The sequence below is a fragment of the Protopterus annectens genome, chromosome 1.part0 (assembly GCF_019279795.1).
Source record: "Protopterus annectens isolate FY-2018-M chromosome 1.part0, PAN1.0, whole genome shotgun sequence".
NCBI lineage: Eukaryota > Metazoa > Chordata > Ceratodontiformes > Protopteridae > Protopterus > Protopterus annectens.
The window spans coordinates 985,225,774-985,239,747 of NC_056725.1; positions in this window are offsets into that span (position 1 = coordinate 985,225,774).

Here is a 13,974-nt window from a genome sequence, read left to right on the forward strand (position 1 = left end):
CCAATAAAATGCATTACATCACAAGTTTAAAACTGATTGTTAAAAGACAAAGGGCCGGATTCACGAAGGCTTACACGGAGTCTAAGAGTAGAGTAAGACTCCATGCAGCCAACATGTCCACCGAGCGATCCAGGAACAGCTGGTAGGGGCGTGCAACAGAGCTCCTAAAATGACTCTTACACAGACAGGGCTAGGATATGCAAATTACCCCATTTGCTGCTGAAAGGTATGCAAATGAGGTAAATTTGCGATTCAGGAAACCCTAACCTGTCTGAGTAAGAGTAGTGTTATTTGTAGAAATGTACTCAGATGACAACTGAGTACGTTTCTGAAAATAGCAAAACGGAGCCGTGACAGCTCCAAAAAAGGATGCATCCAGTCGAGGAAGCATGTCAATGGCCAAAAATACGGCCATTGGCATTGTCCATCGATGCAAAAATAAAATAAATTAAAATACATTTTTTTCCCAATCGCCGATGTTTAAGCATAGCGCAGCGCTGCACAAATGCGGAGTGCTGTAAAAACCAGAAAACCAATAATTAAAAAGCATAAATGTTGATTTTATAGTAATCCCTAATATACAATGCAAGGGAATGGCAGTCCAAAGACAACATGGCTACCGAGTAGAGGTTGCTAAGGGGGGAAGCTCAGTCTAAGAGTTGTAACCAAGCATTAGTAGGCAATCCTATGCAAATGAGGGTAACAATAGTGAATCCCAAGTTTACATTGCAAAAGAGCACAGTCATTGTAGTGTAGGAGTAGGATAAGGGGTGTAACAGAGTAGAAGATAGGTGACATCATAATGGGGGTATGTCTGAGAGAAGTGAAGCTCATTGGAGTAGAGTGGCATGTATCTGCTGTCAGATACTAATCACTGGAAGAGGTGTGTCAATAGGTACCCTAGCTAAAGGCAAGAAATTGAAGGTGTATGCCGTGAACAACACCAAAGTTTCTTGTAGAAATGCCTGCACCGTGTATGAGCGCGTGTGCGCACCTGTAAAACCGAGTAAGCCTGTGTGCGCGCGTTTAAGCCGGAGTAAGCAAGTGTAAGGATGTTGAAACCCGTGTAAGCGTGCTTGCGCCTGTGTGCGTGCATGTTAGCAAGAATAAGCAAGTTGTAGTCTGTGTAAGCATGTGTGCGCACGTGTGAGCTGGTGTGCGCATGTTTGCGCGGTGCTGCCCCCTGAGGAAACAGAAAGGGAAAAGGAAGCACAACAAATAGTAGGAAGTTAACCAGGGAGTACTAGCAGAGCAGGTGAAAACAATCAGAATCAGGCAATTACACAGGCAGTACACTAGCCCAGCCCAGCCCAGCACTTAAAACTCAGCAAACAACTTTCCAGTATGTTTTTCTCAGAGACACTGCAACACTGCAGTAAGCTAATAGAAGTGAAAACTGAAAAAGCTTTACTGAGACAAAGAAATGTTAGGGGCTGCCATTGCTGTTATAAGGCAACATATGCAACATGCTGTGGGCATGACAATGTGAATGCTGCTGAGTAACCCACAGTGAGGAGATGGAGAAGAGTGTACAGGCCTAGGATAACCTACCAGGGGCTACATGAGCTGGAGATAGTGGAGCGCTATAGAGTGGACAGAGACCTCATGCAGCAAATTGTTGAGCTGTGCAGGCCACGCCTCACACACATAACCAACAGAGGGGAATCCATTCCGGTGGAAACCAAGGTATGTGTTGGCCTAAGAATATTAGCAACAGGTACCTTCCAGAGACCAATTGGCGATATGATGGGGATTTTACAGGCATCAGCATCTAGGGTACTGCACCAGTTCTTGAATGCTATGGCAGCACATGTTGGTGATCATGTATATTTCCCCAATTCCCGTGAGGTATTGGCCAGCAATATACGTCTCTTCCAGCAAATAGTGGAATACCCTGAGGTAGTGGGTGCAATAGACTGCACGCACATTCACATCAAATCACCAGCCAGTGAGTGGGGTCGGGTCTACTATAACCGCAAGGGTTACCCCTCCATCAACTGCCAGGTCGTGTGTGATGCCCAGGGCATAATAATGAATGTGTGTGCTGGCTGCCCTGGAAGCTACCATGACTCCCATATCTGGCATCTGACACAGCTGCACCAGACATTTGCTAATGGGGACATCCCTCATGGTCACCTAGTGGGGGATGCTGGATATGCACTCGAGCCATGGCTGATGACACCCATCAGAAATGCACACACACCAGAACAGGAACGCCATAATGAGGCACACGCACAAACATGAAATGTAATCGAGCATGTGTTTGGGCTGCTCAAGTCATGGTTCCGGTGCCTGGAAACAACTGGTGGAGCCTTGCAGTACTCACCAACTACATGTACCCAAATAGTCATGGTATGTGCTATGCTGCACAATACGATCCTGCGAAAACAGCTGCAGCAGGAGGAGCATAGGGCCGGGCACAACAGCCCCCCACCATTGCCAAGGCCATCACAGGCAGAGCGTGACTCAGAGGAGGAACAACCTGAGCCTGCCTCAGTTGGCAGAAGGAGGCATGCCCAGTATGCTTTGGCCTTGCCAAAGAGGCAACACATAGCATATACACTGGCTCAATAGGAACCCTGGAAATGATATCTCTCTCCGACTTGCACATATAGTAAAAGGGATGCCTAACTTGACACTACCTGTTAACAAACATGTATAGGGCGTGTAAAATGTGCACCCGAAATAGGCAGCCCTGCAGTACCACCTGAGGCATGATTGCTATGTGTTAAGCAATATAAAGCACTGCTAAACAGCTCTCACCACTATTTAGTATATGTAAACAAAATTGCACACACTAAGTAGCACAACTACAGGCAATGTTCAGCAATATTGTGCACTGTCCAGCAATGTTGGGCAACACTGAGCAATGTTGTGCAAGTCTAGTCAAATGTGGGTATAGTTCATCAAAAGCAGGTTAACATGTTCATATTTGCTTCACTTTTCTTGAAGCAGTCTGTTCTGGCATGTATGAAAATATGAAGCAGTGACAGTCCTCGAACTCAGGATACAGTGCACTGCAGTCATAGTACAGAACCAGTAAACCATGACAGTATTTCAATGGTCAGCTTGTATGAAAAAATGTTAATAAGTCAATGCTAAGTATCTCATGGAAATCTTGCAGACATAGCATAATCCCTGTCGAGTTAAGACACAAAGGTGAGGCCTGCAGTAATAATAGAACCTGATATTCAAAACACATATAGTATAAATGTTAATATTGGTAATGTTCACACACATCAACAAATGTAGTGGACCTCAGACAGCAACATACTGCAAGGTCACACTGGGCATGCTCACACACTTGTATGAGACAAATGTCAGGCAACAAAACACTGAAAGTCTGAACTGGACATGCTCACACACACAGGGCAAGTTTGAGTACAGCAGTGGGTCACACATATCCATCAGTTGCATGTGTCAACCCAGGAACCTCGCACTATTCAACAATCCACCATGAGCACACAGTGATATGACAACAGACACAATATAATATAGTGAAATCCTGTCACAATCAAATATGTTATGCAGAAACCTAGGTTGTTCATGGGAAGTGGTAAAGCAAAGAAGAAACAAAACCTGCAATCAGTACCATCACTGAACAATGTGCATCCCGAACATTAGCATAGATTCAGAGGTTGACACTAGGCTTTCTGCCCTAGGGTATGTAGAAGCCTAGCCACAGTTTGTTTGTATTTTGCAACCCCGCTAGATCAGTAAACTGTGCCTGTTAATAGTAGGTCACACAAGATATCTCACATATGTTCATTTCATTCTGCCTCTGTCTAGCAAGGACCCATAAAATATCCCAGGGCTAAACATACGATCACCCATCCACCTGTGATGATGTCACCTGTAGGTGGTCAGCATGGGTCTGTGCATATGTGGGACTGTGATCACATTCCCGAGTGAGTGGAACCTCTGTGATGGTAATATGCCCCTCCAGCATGTCCTATTAACATCATTGCTCACGTACCTGTCCCTGGAGCATGTATCTGTAAGGGACTTTGATATCCTCATGTGGAGCCTGTCCATCAATGCTGTGATGGACATGGCTTCAAACAATAGGCACAGACTGCATCCAAGTAGGCAGTAAGCAACTGAGGAGAGCTGGGGTCACCATAGCCAAACTATGCATACCATCTGTGTGAGTCCCTAGATCCACTTGGTTATGTAAATCTGTGTACATTCCAGTTGCTGCAGGTGTTGGGTAAGGTACATCCGAAATGGGGCATTGTATCCAAGCATGTGCCTGATGACTATAGGGTCACAATGACCCCACCTGATCTGGATGTAAAACCGTATAGGATAAGGTTGGCTAAATAGAAGGTGTGTCCAACAACACTGGCAACGTGAATGTCAAAGGTGAGAGTACTAAGTATTCATGTCCCCAAATCACAAATCACACACACTGTACGTGATGTATCATCACCTATGTGGTAATGTGTGTGCACGATGTTACTACCAAAGGTGATGACTATGCATCTAAAGGAACATAGCTGTAGGCCATGGCTCTGGCACCAGTCATCCATCTCTGTGAGACCCTTTCTGAGGATGTTTGTGCCAGCTGTGGAGACGATTATGGCACACAATTTGCAGTCATCTGCAAACATGGTCATCCATATTCCTCCTGTGTTAGCCAGTATGTATCAGAAATATATACAGGCCAAGAGAGGTCCCAGGACTGAGCCCTGTGGGATGCCACATGTAACTGGTGTATAGTCAGACATGGCACCTGCAATACTGACCATGTGTGTGCTATCCATGATCCAGTTAGCAATCCATCTTGTGACATATGTGTAGATATTGAATCCGGTGATGTAATGTATAAAGGCCAAGTGGGGTATTGTGTAGAACTGGTGTGCGAGCTCCAGGTAGGCTGTGTGGACAACCCTGTGTACGTCTATGGACCTGTTAACTGTTTAAAGATATCAAACAGCTGCAAGAGGCAAGATATGCCCACAACAAAACCAAATTGTGTAGGATCCAGTGTCTGTAGGTTCACAATGTGTATGCGTATGTGTTCCATGATGATACACTCCATAGCATAGCAGACCAGGATAGTTAGGCATATATTGGGATAATGTCCAGGGTCCCTTGTGGCACCAGCACTGTGGAGTGGGTACACCATAGCTGTACACCATTCCATGGTACATATCCTGTAGTAACTGTGATACTGAACATGACATAATGTGAGTGTGAAGTTTGTCATGAATCTTGTGTATGCCACAGTCCGGGACACCATCTGGTCCCACTAATGCTGTGTTGTCTGCTATGGAGAGGGCAGCACACATATGTTCATCTGTGATATCAGGGAGGTTACACCCTGTTGTGATGGACATATGCACTGCAGGGGGGATGATGGGGAAACATTCCCACTGAACCTGTTGTCCAGGATGTTCGCAATGTCAGTGGGTTGACTGTATCATTTGTAATTATGCAGTAACTCACAGCATATCTGTGAGTTCCCACCCAGGTCCCTGACATAACTAAATAATGCCTTGTGATTGTCCATAGTGTCTGTTGCAAGTGTCCATTAGAAGTGGGCCTTAGATGAATCAACAAGTGATTGTAGCTATACCATAGTACTGATCAGAGATGCCTTCCTGATTGTGATTGTGCTCTATAATGTAGTAGCCTCCTTCTGTCCCTGTATAGCTCAGTAATAGCTGTGGTCCAGTAGACAGGTCCCCTGTATTTGGAGGAGTGAGTCTTGTAGTTATCTGGGATAGCATGATCTATGCATTCGAGTAGTTGTCCATAGAATGGGCTTGTAAAGTATGAAGTGGTCTGAGCCGTAATTAACACTGTCCCAGGGTCATTGATGGATACCACCTCAGTTTGTACAAGTGTGATGTTTGCTTATGAGAAGTACATCACTGAGATCACATAGGATGTGTGTGTGTATGGGATATGTATATCTAGTGAGATGAATGTATGTTCTGACCTTAACAATGACAGGTATACCTCTGTTGTGGAACATAGAGTCCCCATGTTGGTGATGATCAGGTCCCACATGTTTTAACCCCTGTGGGTGTGGTGACCAGGTCTGCCATAGCATTTGAGTGTAACAATCCTAGCAACTGTTGTGCGAGGGTGTCAGTGCTTGAGTAGTATACCCAGTCAATGTTTGTGTATTTGAAGTCACACAATATAATGGTGTTTGGTGAGACCTTCACATTCCCCAGTGTTCCCAGGAATAACGAGTGTTGTGCCCAGGTTAGGGAGTGTGGTCTGTAACAGTCTACAAACTGAAATGCAGTTTTGCCCACTCTCAGTTGCACATGTACGTTCCCCAATGCTTTGTGCACTGCTACCAACCTGGAGGTGTGTGTATGAATGATGTATATGGATACCCCCCCTATTGTTGTTGTCCGGTCTGAGTCTTGTGTCTGAAAACCATGGTATGAAGTAAAACCTGTTAGTGCTGCTGTGAACCAGGTGTTTGTTACTGCACATATATCGACAGATTCCATACTGATGTGAGTCCTGAGTGCATGCATTCTGAGGGTTAGACATCAGTTGTTGAGCACCATCACTCTCCGTTTCCTGTATCCTGTAACATCTATGGCCGTGGTTATGTCTGACCCTCGCTTCAAACAGCCACTATGTGTGTGTCAGGAGCCTAAGGCAGTCTGTGAAAGCCTAGGGGTGACAGGTGTATGGCGTCCATAGCGAATGTACGTGGCATGTTGAGCATGTAATCCCAGGCTGACAGACACTGGATCCCCTGTGAATGACAAAAATATGTTAGGCAACTGTTAGAAGTGATCATTTCATCTGTATACTGTGACATAGTTCTTGGTGAGGGTAAGATGATACACAAGGTCAGGGTCATACTGGCCTGGGCTACATGATCAGAGAGCTCCTCTATGTCTCTTGTCATGTAGTCCAGGGAGGAACGTCTGAGGGCTTACACACCAGCATGGTCAATGATGGAGCCATATTTGTACTTGCAGTAGACTGACAACAGTGCATGTGTCATGTGGCATATCCTGGCACCTGACACACAGCACAAAGTGACCTTCACCTTGTTCAGCCTGGTGAGTAGGATGTCAGTGTGACCGACAATTACAGTCCCCTAATACAAGTGTATGAGGTGTGTTGTGTAGGCCTAAGGGCAGTGACTGTGTGGCACAATGACTTTGTGAACTATGTGATATGTGTGTATGGTTGTGTGTTAGCAGTTGTTTGTGTGTCTGCTTTGGATGTCTCTGCTGCTTAGGCAGAGTATATTTAGATGCTCCAAGTATGTCTTTGTGTGTCAATGTATATGGTTTGCTGTTGTCATAGGTCCATGTGCGACTGTATTTGTGGTGCGTGTGGTTACCTTCACCACCCGATAGACTGTGCCAGTCATGGCTTGGGAGAGCTCAGCCTCCTGTCTGTCTACACAGTTGCACCTCTCACATATATCTGAGTTTGTTGGTAGGAGGACAGTGTTCCCTGTGTACATAAGGCAGTTGTAACAATGCGTTAAAATTCCAATATGCACCAACTGGACTGGAGAGTACACATGAAACCGACCTTTGGACATGCCAGGATGTAATGATGACATACACTGTCGACTGATCACAAAGGATCAGTAGTGTGTCAAGTGTGTAAAAGAGTATAACAGGGGTTTAGTGTTCAGGTTTGTTGTTGCTGTGGGAAGATAATCTGCAAAGGAGTACAGACAGAAACATTACACCTCCTGCAGCTATGTCAGAAATATTGATGTACAATCATATATGTCCTGAGTCAGGGTCAACTGTACCTGACTGACAATGTCGACATCCTGTCAGACAGGCCCATACATACATACCCACCTCCCAGTGACAAAAGGCCCTAACATCATACCAGGAGATATCACATGTAGAATGTGTAAACTGGTCCTCCCAATGCCAAATGAATCCCATCACGTGGATAACATTGTTTCCCCATATGTGTCATAAGTGAACAACAGGACAAACAGACACTGTACCTGAACAGTCTGTTGAGCCTCACACTTTCTACAGGATCTTACACCATTGAATGTGTTACAGCAACATGTGGCACACCCCACAAGTGTTGGTGCACAACACCCCATGGGAACTATATTCCTATAAGCCTACGAAGTCTAAAATGCTAGTCCATGGAGTCCATCATGATTGCAGTCAGGAACAGAGATATTGTAAACCTAAAACACACAACCCAAACGTCTGTGGTATGTTAATGAGCACATCATGTTCCCCAAACCTGCTAGATATCTTGCAAGGCAGCCACCCAGGACATACATCACTGATAGGAGCAACACAGGTTCCACATAGACATTGAATAGCCCTTTACCAACATCACAGACACATGTGGTATCCACAAAACCTACAATCCATGCATGAATATGTATTGCCATATGAAGGAATGGTAATATGTCCACAGATAGATCACACCAGGTATGAATTGTGTATTCCTGTTCAAGATGTTCACACCTGCTGACCCACAAGGTTCATTCCTGGGATTGCATAACACTAAGTGCACACACATTACCATGTCCAGTCTGATGATGTCAGCAACCTACAAATATAGCATGTGAACAAAAACCACACAGTAAAGCATATAGTGCGTTGTGTTAATGCGTATCTCACTAGCATCATAACATAGTTAGGTAGGTGTTTGAATCTTGCAATTGGTATGTGTGTGAGATGGGCTTTGAGGGGAGTGGCCTTTTTGGAGACTGTGGAAACACATTAGGAGTGGTGAATACCTCTTTGCCAAGTGTGATGATGTCAGTATCCTACAAATAGAGATTTGGAAATGAATTCTCCCAGTAAAACAAAGAGCGCGTCACGTTAATGCGTGTTTCACTAGTGTCATAACCTAGTTAGGTAGGGTTTTGAATCCTGCACATGCTGAGTGTGTGTGTGTGAGATTCCTTTGAGAGGAGTGGCCTTTTTGGAGACTGTGGAAACACATTAGGAGTGGTGAATACCTCTTTGCCAAGTGTGATAATGTCAGCATCCTACAAATAGAGCATTGGAAATAAATGCGCCCAGTAAAGCAAATAGCGCGTTGTGTTAATGCGTATCTCGCTAGTGTCATAACATAGTTAAGAAGGGGTTTGAATCCTGTAAATGTGTGAGATTGCCTTTGAAGACTGTGGAAACACATTAGGAGTGGTGAATATCTCTTTGCCAAGTGTGATGATGTCAGCATCCTACAAATAGAGCATTGGAAATGAATGCTCCCAATAAAACAAATAGCACGTCGTGTTAATGTGTATCTTACTAGTGTCATAATATAGTTAGGTAGGGGTTTAAATGCTGAGTGTGTGTGTGAAACTGCCTTTGAGAAAAGTGGCCTTTTTGGAGACTGTGGAAACACATTAGGAGTAGTGAATACCTCTTTGCCAAGTGTGATGATGTCAGCATCCTACAAATAGAGCATTGTAAATGAATGCTCCCACAAAAGCAAATAGTGCATCATGTTAATGCGTATCTCAGTAGTGTCATAACCTAGTTTGGTAGGGGTTTGAATCATGTAAATGTGTGTGTGTGGGATTGTCTTTGAGAGGAGTGGCTTTTCTGGAGACTGTGGAAACACATTAGGAGTGGTGAATACCTCTTTGCCAAGTGTGATGATGTCAGCATCCTACAAATAGAGCATTGGAAATTAATCCTTCCAGAAAAGCAAATAGCACGTTGTGTTAATGCATATCTCCCTAGTGTCATAACATAGTTAGGTAGTGGTTTGAATCCTGCAAATGCTGAGTGAGTATGGGAGTGCCTTTTTGGAGACTGTGGAAACACATCAGGAGTGGTGAATATGTCTTTGCCAAGTGTGATGATGTCAGCATCCTACAAATAGAGCTTTGGAAATAAATTATCCCAATAAAGCAAATAGTGCGTTGTGTTAATGCATATCTCACTAGTGTCATAGCATAGTTAGGTAGGGGTTTGAATCATGTGAATGCGTGTGTGTGGGATTACCTTTGAGAGGAGTGGCCTGTTTGGAGACTGTGGAAACACATTAGGAGTGATAAATACCTCTTTGCCAAGTGTGATGATGTCAGCATCCTACAAATAGAGCATTGGAAATAAATGCTCCCAGAAAAGCAAGTAGCGTGTTGTGTTAATGCATACTTTACTAGTGTTATAACATAGCTAGTTAGGGGTTTGAATCTTGTGAATGTGTGTGTGTGTGTGTGGGATTGCCTTTTAAAGGAGTGGCCTTTTTGGAGACTGTGGAAACACATTAGGAGTGGTGAATACCTCTTTGCCAAGTGTGATGATGTCAGCATCCTACAAATAGAGCTTTGGAAATGAATTCTCCCAGTAAAGCAAATAGCGCGTCGTGTTAATGTGTATCTCACTAGTGTCATAACATAGTGAGGTAGGGGTTTGAATCCTGTAAATGTGTGTGTGTGGGATTGCCTTTGAGAGGAGTGGCCTTCTTGGAGACTGTGGAAACACCTAATGTGTTTCCTCATGAGTGGTGAATACTTCTTTGCCAAGTGTGATGATGTCAGTATCCCACAAATACAGCAGTGGAGATTAAAAGACTCAGTAAAGCACATAGCGCGCCATGTTAATGTGTATCTTACTAGCATCATGACATAGTTTAGTAGGGGTTTGAATCCCACCAATGCTGAATGTGTGTAATCCTGTAAAAGAAATGGCCCTTTTTTGAGAATGTGAAAACACATTGAAAGAGGTGAATACCCCTTTTGCTGATTTGATGATGTCAGTATCCCACAAAAACAGCAGTGGAAATGAAAACACCCAGTAAAGTATATGGCGCATAGTGGTAATGCATATGTGTCTAGTACCATGACACAGGTAGGTAGGGTTTTGAATCCTGCAATTGTTGAGTGTGTGTGTGACCATACCTCCCAACCATACCGAATTATTCGGTTTTTACCGAGTTTTGTGGTCCAAATGAAGGGGTGCCACGATTCCCAAGTGGCACCCCATCATTTCCAATTTTTTGCTTGATTTTTTCAAATTCCTGCTGTCGGAGCTGATGTCATCACATGCGCGATGATGTCAGCTCCATCAGCACTACCAGCCAGTCAGAATTGAGCTCAATGAGCTCACGTCATCATTTCCGGGCCGGCTGCAAATGCTGCGAGCGGGAATGGCAGCAGTTTCAATTTGGGCAGCAAGCAGAAATGAACGACCGTTTTGTATTAATACGACCAGAAACAAATGGCCAAAGCACAGCAGAATAGCAATGGCAGCTCTCGGGGACTACAAGTAAGGAATGGCAGCAGTTTCAGTTGCGAGCAGAAACGAACGACCGTATTAATAGCAGAGGATTACAAGCGGAATGGCAGCTCTCTCGGGAACTACAAGTAAGGAAAGATTTCTTCTGCTGAGAAGTTGAGAGGTATATATGTAAAACATAGCAGTCTAATCTGTGTTTAAACTGGCATGAAATTAAAAGTATGCAAGTAAAGTTGTAGCTATTCACGTATGCAAGCTGTTCATGTGTGCAAACTGTAAGAGTCTGCTAACTAATGTTCACTGCCCTTTTCAAAAAAAAAAACATAAATTGATCAAAGAACACATTAATATTTTCTATTAATAACTTAAGTTTAATCCAGTAATTGTATGTATGCATAATATTTGTTTTGTTTTGATAATGCATATTCACAGTCAGAGAGGGTGTGTGTGTAGCATACATGGTTCCTTATTGGTAGCAGCTCGGTGTATGTTCTTTATTTAATTTTAAGCACCTCGGTCAGAGTAGTTTGTTATTTAAGGAGATTATTGGCAGCAGAGTATTCTGTTTTAAGTTGAGTGGTCCTCTCCTTATTGTCAGCAGCTCAGTGTATGTTCGTTATTCCTTATCGGCAGCAGCTCATTGTATGTTCATTATTCTATTTTAAGCAGAGTGGCTTGTTATTTAATCAGATTATTCTGTTTAAGCAGAATGTGGTTCTGTTATTTTAAGCAGAGTGGTCCGTTATTGGCAGCAGCTCTGCTCCGGTGTATTAAGCAGCTTCATCGGGGTGTATGATTCTATTTAAACAGCATAGTTTGTTTATTTAAGCAGATTATTACATTTTAAGCAGAGTGTGGTTCGTTTTTCATTATTTAAGCAGAGTCGTCCATTATTGGCAGCAACTCCACTCCGGTATATTAAGCAGCTTCATCGGGGTGTATGATTCTATTTAAACAGCATAGTTTGTTTATTTAAGCAGATTATTACATTTTAAGCAGAGTGTGGTTTGTTTTTCATTATTTAAGCAGAGTCGTCCATTATTGGCAGCAACTCCACTCCGGTGTATTAAGCAGCTTCATCGGGGTGTGTAGCTGACTTAGGAGGCTTCTTAATTGCATTCTGCCTTAATGACTGCAGATTGAGCTATTTGTTTTTTTTTTCACTTCTTTTCCAGCAAGCAATAGGAGTACTTCTGAGTTTATATTTCACCAGCATGACTAGTTGTAAGGTGTATTTTTTTCTGAAATGTTAAACCATTTTATTTTGTCACTTTTGCTTCCCTGCCAGAGAAACCTAGCTGAAATTGAAGTTAGTTGTTTACAGCGTATACATACTACTATTTTGCATATAGTTGCTTGAAGTATATACATGTTTAAGTGCATCAGGCTTCATGTATTTACTACATGCTTAGTCTTGGAAGGTTTTCATTGCAGTAGTTAGGTTTCAGCATTCATTAGCAAAGTGACCCAAACTCAATACTGATACTTATATTTGCATAAGTAGACATGTCTTTGGAAAGTGCATGGCAGGCAAACTGAAGAACAGATAACCAAAATATGGCTCCAGAGTCCCCCTGCAGCCATTCCAATGTCAGTTCTTGCCTCTTGTACATATTGAATGTGAGTTTCCAGGGCAGAGAAGTTTTAATGCCAAGTCTGTAAATGAAATCCACATAATCACTGTAGAAGTAAAGCAGTATGCACATTAGTGTTTATGGTAAATGGGGTGAAATAGCCAAGTAATGGGACACTGGAATGGCTTCAGGGGGACTCTGGGGCCATATTTTGGTTGTCTGTTCAGTTTGCATTTGAAACTTGGTATCCCACAATCCCATTGGAAGGGGTGGGGTTACATAATTATGTATGCAAATGATATGCTAATCATCATACAGATTTGTACCTATTTTTCATGGGCCTTTGTCCAGATTTTTGATGTTTCTAGGTTGAGAGGTACGTGTGTGACACTGTTGAGCAAAGTGTTGTGTGTTTTGCTACTACTACTGTATGACATCAGTAAAACAACAGTATGTGAATTGCACACTGCTGGTATCTGTGTGGCAAATACACATATGTACATGTGACCTAAATTGGTAACTGTGTGGATAAGACATATATGTACATGTGACCTCATTCACATCATAGGTGTGAAGCCTGCTGTCAACACAACTACATCTGTCACCATTGACATTTTTTGCTGATGCTTCTTGGACCGTAGCTCACATATGTATGTATGTATGTGACAGGTCCAGCCACTGTAGTGAGCTGTGCTCTAGGTCATCTGTGTCACACACTCACATGACAATTGTTATACAATAGTGTGAGTGTGGGTGTATGCCTGTGGCATATGACAGACATGCCCAAACACAATACAGTCTTTCAATAATGGCCATTCATGGTAGGTATACAACAAACCTGTGTATATGCATACAGACGCCTTATTACTTATGTGATACACTGAGGGACATCAGCATAGCCTTGGGGATGTGGATATCAAAGGACAGATGAAATCACATGTGGCTGTCTGTACACATCGGTACCCCTGCTACACGTTGTGTGCTACTACCAATGTGGTACAATCAGGATACTATGTGTAGCAAATGTGGATGAGTATGCTGTTGTTGGATCATAGCTTCACAACATGTGTTTGTCAACAGGTATGTGTCTGTATGATACCCCCATGGAAGATAGGTGTCTAATCCGGGGAATGCTTTGTAGGTCACTGTATGCATCACCAGATGTGGATGTACATATCCCTAGTGTGTCTGTGTGTATCTAGGATGGACACATGGCAAAA